The sequence below is a fragment of the Mauremys reevesii genome, unplaced genomic scaffold, assembly GCF_016161935.1.
Source record: "Mauremys reevesii isolate NIE-2019 unplaced genomic scaffold, ASM1616193v1 Contig2, whole genome shotgun sequence".
Classification (NCBI taxonomy): Eukaryota; Metazoa; Chordata; order Testudines; family Geoemydidae; genus Mauremys; species Mauremys reevesii.
This window is the reverse complement of record NW_024100826.1, coordinates 704284-710818: the sequence shown is the minus strand read 5'-3', so window position 1 is coordinate 710818 and position 6535 is coordinate 704284.

The following is a 6535-nucleotide window of genomic DNA, read 5'->3' as shown; positions in this document are numbered from 1 at the left end:
GTATGCTGCAGAACAGCTGATCACGGTGGGCGGAATGTGCTGGGAGGGAGGGGGAGGCGCTGATCAATGGGGACCGCTAGGGGCAGGGCCAGCTTTAGGCCGATTCCCCCGAATCGGGCCCCGCACCTAAGAGAGCCCTGCACCCTAAAGAAGAGTGCCTAACTTTTTAATTTTTACTCACCCGGCGGTGGTCTGGGTCTTCGGCGGCACTTTGGTAGCGGGTCCTTCAGTGCCACGGAAGACCCGGAGCAAGTGAAGGACCTGCCGCCAAAGTGCCGCTGAAGATCCGGACCGCCACCGGGTATTTGAATTGGGCCCCGCACTTCCTAAAGCCGGCCCTGGCTGGGGGGAGCTGATAGGGAGGCTGTTGGTGGGTGTTTCTAATCTGTGCTTGAGCCTAGGTCTCTGGTGTCCACACAGCAGTGTGCAGACCTGAGTCAAAATAATCATGCCCAGAGTCCTTAGCACCCCTCATCCTGCCTCTGAAATGTGGCTACTCTAGCCCTAGGATCATGGTGCACAGTGGGGAAAACATTACTGCCTGACTTGCCTGTTATCAGGAAGCAGCTCGCTTTGCAAAAGGCTTGGTCAGTTCGCTCTTCATTGCAAACTGAGGAGGCTCTCTCATAGTGTGCTTGCAGATCGGAGGTCAGAAAGGAATGGGTTAATGCTGACCTGAGATCTGCCCTTGAAAAAGTGGGGGTTGCTTCTATTTTCAAGAGAGAAGATTGCAGATTGTGAGATAGAGAGGACTAAGGAAGTTGTCCCATGGAATTGTGGGATACTTCCGGCCAACTCCTGGGGCCTGACTCAAGCAGGGCTGTGGCTACACTGCAAAGCAACAAGGCTCATACCCTGGGTCCTGGCTTAACTCAAGCTCAGACCGTCCAGGCCTGCAGGGTCCTGGACCCTGGCTTCAAGCCAGGGCCGTACACAAAGCGGGGGTGGTGCAAGGATGGGCCTCAAATGATCATTGGGGGCACAGAACTCCTCCAGCCCCTGGGGTCATGGTGGTGGAGAGAGAGGAAGGGAAGAGCGAGTTGCTGTGGTGGGGGGACTCAGAATGTGCCCCACCCCAAATGGCTCAAAGTTAAATTTCTGCAAGCCCTGGGTTAGCACCATTGCAGTGTAGAAGCTAAGGGGGTTTAGCTTGAGCCCAGGCTCAACCGTGGGCTTTTGTCACATATAGACATACCTTCAGTGCCTGTGTTGTTACATTAGTCTGTGCTTTGAGGATCATATACTTTTATAGGTGGAACACTAGTGATCCCTCTAGTTTAGGTTGCCTAACAGTTTCCATTTTTCAAATCCCCTGTTTTCAGTCATAACTTTCCAAAACTTTTATCTTTCAGGCTGATATTTTGGGCCAAAGGTAAATTTTAGTATAAAGTTTTAGCAAAAATAATTTGGCTATTCTGTGGAGAAACAATACTTCCTTCGTTTTCTTTTGCCAGCTTCTCTATCTTTCCATTTTTCTCTCTATTTCCATTCTTCTTCTGCCTCTCTCTCTGTCTCGCTCTCTTCACTCACTTCTGTTTGTTTCTCTCCTTTCCAAAGGGAAAGGAAACAAAGAACCCATTTGCAAAGCATGAACCTATTTGAATCCTGGGATGGTGGGTGGAGCCCATGAGAAAAACCAAAGGCCCACCCCTCCAGATGAAGGCGGGTCCAGAGAACCCAGAATTTAACTGATTAGGGGGGCAACAAATGGAAAAACAGGAATGGGAATGCAGGTCACAGGATCAAAACAAAGGATCCAGAGGGTGACACAAAGCATAGAACCCAGGGCAACCCCCACTGCCCTGGGAAGGAATCAATAGATACCACCCAGAGGAACTCTGCACTAATCCATGCACAAATGAGGGACTGGAAAAAGCCCCACAGTCATTGAGAACCGCTCTGCTTGTAAACAAATTTCTCTTCATCCTCCTCATCTTTTGAAGATCCTATACTGTCCATATGGAATTATCAATGTTTGCTAATGGTAGTCATGGACGTTCCTCCAGATTTCAACAGCCAGGTCAGCCCATGTTCTCTGCAACATGGAGAAGCTCTTTGGGAAGGAATCAGTGTTACCACTGGTGAGTCTGTTTTCCCCCCTCCCATTCCCAAACACAAGTCCATGTGCATGAGCCATTTTTCAGGAGAAGGGCCTGCACTGGCAAAATCTGTAGGGAGACTCTTGCATCACACGTGACGCTCTCAAGTTAGTTGAGGAACAACATAGAAGAGGCTCAAAAGCAGGGAACCTTTGAATGATGATTGCACACTGCAGGGAAGGGAAGCCAAGTGGCCTTTACAGCTTTGAGAGGGATGCCCTGTGAGGGAGGCTAAGGAAGGGAATTCAAAACAAAACCAGGTAAGAATTTTGCCTGATGGGCAGGCTCCCAGGTCCTGCACTATTACTGGCATTGGACACCACTGAGAACATCAGAACTTGTTACATGGCGGGGGGAGGGGTGACAGAGTTGGCTGTAGCAGCCTGGTGGCTGAGGTGACTGCAGCATGAAGAATTTAACTGGAAGCAATTAGCCGGCATCTGTTGGGGAGATTGCTGACACCTGGTGGTAATTGCGGGAGTAATGAGACAGTTGGCTACGTAACTGAGAGTAACGGAAAGCACTGGATCTCAGAGGGTGAGTTGGAAGAGGAGAGAAGGCTGCAGGTAAGTCTTCTCCCGCTGTGTACCTGTGTCAGGTTCTGTCTTGCTTGGGAGCACACACGGGGAAAAATTAATGGGTGCTCTGCACCCACTGACAGCCAAGCTCCCCTCCCCCCCACCTCCTCCTCCCCCCCTGAGCTCCTCCGCCTACCTCCCAGCGCTTCCCACCTGACCACTGCCAAACAGCTGTTTGGCAACGCTAGCATGCTCCGGGAGGTGCAAGGGTAGAAGCGGAAATGTGGTGTGCACAGGGGAAGAGGCGGGGCTGGGGTGGGGATGGAGTTGGAATGGGAGCAGGGAAGGGGTGGGAAGAGGCAGGGAAGGGGTGGGGACTCATGGAAGGGGTGGAGTGGGGGCAGGGCTGGGGACAGATGGGGGAGTTGAGCACCCGTGGGAAAGTGGGGAAGTCGATGCCTATGGAACTGAAGAATAAATATACATGTGGTGAAAGGAAACCAGCCTATTTGACTGAGAGACTATGAAAACAGGTGAGGCAGGGCTGCTCACTGGGTAGCCGAAGAAGCGCCTTGTGATGGGGGTTTCTAAGCTCCCAGGAGATGCAGGACTCAGCCCTGGATATAAATAGATTCTAAGGCCAGAAGGGACCATTGTGATTATCTAGTCTGACCTCCTGCATAATCCAGGCCAGGGACTTCCCTGGATAAATTCCTGTTGGAACTAGCACATGTCTTTGAGAAACATCTGAGCTTGATTTAGAAACCAATGATCTGTCTCTTCATTGATTATTGCCTTGTTCTCCTCCTGTAGAGCATCCAGATGTAAGCAGGGGGAATGATCCCACTATTGGGGGAACTTTCCTGACTTATCCACTACCTCAGTGGATTTGGTTAGCAGAAGGATCTGAGTCCTCACTCCATTTCCCTTTACTCGGATGCCTGCCTGACCTTGAGGATTCCTCTTCCAGGCTCCAGTGTGGCAGAGTTCTCGACAAGGCTGGGCCCATGATTCCTGGGGGTCTTGACCCCCAATCATGTCGTGTTCACTTAGGCCAGGGGCTAAGGTGTCCCCACTTTGGGGTGCTCTGAACACTATTACTTTTAACAACCAAACTTTATTTTTTTTTATGAGATTACATTAGTTTGACAGGATCTTCTTGCCATAAGCCCATACTGGTTTTCATTAAGTATACTACCCTCTTTTAATTCTTTATTAATCAAGTCCTCTATCAGCCACTCCATTCTCTTCCCTGGAATCGATACCAGGTTGACTGGCCTATAATTATTTGGGTCATCCCCTTTACTCTTTTTTTTTATTGTCACAACACTAGCTTTCTTCCAGTCTTCTGGAACTTCCCTGGTGATTCAGGATTACTGAAAATCAATATTAACTGTGCAGTGAGCTCCTCAGTAAACTCTTTAAAAACCCTTGGATAAAAGTTATCTGGAGCTGCTGATTTAAAAGTGTCTAACTTTAGTAGTTGCTGTTTAACACCCTCCAGAGATACCAGTGGAATGGAACCGTATGATGAGACTAGCGTCTGTTTAGTCTCAAATACAGAACAGAAATATTTATTCAACATTTCTGTTGCTCGTGTTCTCTGCCTGTGGCACACAATAGATTAGTGTCCAGAGGGCTGTAATTGTTTGGCCTAGTTGTTGGAGTTGGTGTGTGGGTGCTGGGTGGTATTATTGGCCTATGATCTACAGGAGGTCAGACTAGATGATTTGGTGGACTTTTCTGGCCTTAAACGCTAAGACTCTATGACGTAGATGGACATTTTACAATAGTTGGAGCATCAGTGGCAGTAATACAGCTAAGGTAGCCTAAGCATTTCCAATAGAACATCTTGTTTTCAGTATTTCTGATCAGGCTGAAAGATAAAAGCTTTGGAGTCAAGTTTTCAAGCCCTGATCCATGTCCAGAGAGTCAAAATTTGAACAAAACTGGCTTCTCTGGAGAAAGAAAACAAAACCCAAACAAACATCATTCATTATCCATTCTCTTTTGTGAACTTTTTTTGGAGTGCTTCAGTGCTGAAGTGGGAGGGAGGGGGAGCTGACATCTGTCAGCGAAACAGTTCAGATCCTGGTGCAAACTGGCTTTGATTTAGCTGAATCATACAGATTTGAAAAGCATAATTCATGTATATGTGGAAGTTGTTTCTAGCAGCGCAAGTGCTGCTTGGCAACCCTTTCTCAGAGCCCTAAAGGGAGGGGGTTGCACTGCCTATATAAATTTTGCTAATTTAGGATTGCAGCAAAAAACTGTGAGCCCTGCTTCCATTTAATGTGCTCTTCAGGAGTCACTGCCACTCAGTGAAGGAGGCAAGGGCTTCTCATGCCCTGACTCCTGCATAGAAACAAGGCGGCAGTGTGGTTTAATGGCTAGATCACTGGCTAGGAGACCTGAGTTCTAATCCTGGCTTTGCTGGGTGACCTTGGGCAAGTCATGTTGCCTCCCTGTGCCTCAGTTTCCATTACTGTAAAATGAGGCTTATGATATTAATCTCCTTTGTAAAGGGTTTTGAGATCTGGGGTAAAAAGAACTAGGTGGTAGTGTTATGAGCCAAATTCTATACTCACAACAGTGTGAATCATGGTGTATCATTTACTCCAGGCCTCCTTTGTTGGTGAGTGGACACAGTGCATCATAGAAGACGTAGTCCAGCTGGGGAGCCTGGCCCATCGGGGAGAATGGGGATATAAGGAAACTGAACTACAACTCCCAGGAAGTACCACAGTGGTGGATTTTAATCAAAATATTTCAGTTTGGGTTGTTTTTTTTTTTTTTAATTTTTCAAAAAATGAAATTTGCTTTTCTAGAAAACACTTTTCATGAACAATTTAGGTTAATCAGAAACCCAATTTTCCATCGACAAACAGTTAAATTTTCAACCAGCCCTGCTAATATGCCTCTCTTAATGCATGTGGGCAATTCCATTGACTTCAGAATACAGTAGGAATGGATTGCCAGTTAAATGAGTTTGCAATAAAAAATGAGTTAAAAGTAGCTGAAAGGTCCCTAAAAGAACAGTTTGAAATCTCCAGTCCTTCTCCCTACGTGCTCCCAGCTACCTCTTCTCCATCACTCCCTACCTCCATTATATATCCTTCCCTCTCACCCGCCCATTAAACACTTGCGGTAATAACTGCCCACACCATTTGCCTTGCTCAGTCAGATGCGTTGTAGCTGATAAATTAACATGTCAGCAGCCTGGTAGGCTCCTGTGTTGGAGGGATGGTTTTGGCAGGTGATCTACATTGAGGTCCGTCCCCCCCCCTTAGTGGTGTCTGGATCCCAATGTTTTTAGAAATCATGTTTTTTGTTCCATTAAAAACTCAAAGGGGATCTTAAGTCGCTTTTTCTAGTTTATTTTATCTCCTTGGCATAGGAATGCAGAAGAAGAGGTACCAGAGTCCCTTGAGGATGAAGACATGACTGGGAAGATTTGGAATTAATTCCCAGCTCTGTCACAGTGTGATCTGGGAAAAGTCATTTAGCATCTGAGCCTCAGTTTCCCTACCTGTAACACCCTGCCTTACCTTACAAGGTGTCATTTATGCACAAACAGGAGATATTTTGTTAGAAAATAAGATGTTTCCATCAGTACTAGCTAGCAGCTGCCCTTAATGATTTAAAAAATGCAACAAAATACACAAAAACAACGAGGAGTCCTTGTGGTACCTTAGAGACTAACAAATTTATTTAGGCATAAGTTTTCAAAGGCTAGAACCCACTTCATCAGATACATGAAGTGAAAAATACAGGAGCAGGTATAAATACATGAAAGGATGGGGGTTGCTTTACCAAGTGTTAGGTCAGTCTAACGAGATAAATCAATTAACAGCAGGATACCAAGGTAGGAAAGGTATGAGCAGGGCTGGTGCTTCCATTTAGGCGACTTAGGGCGCC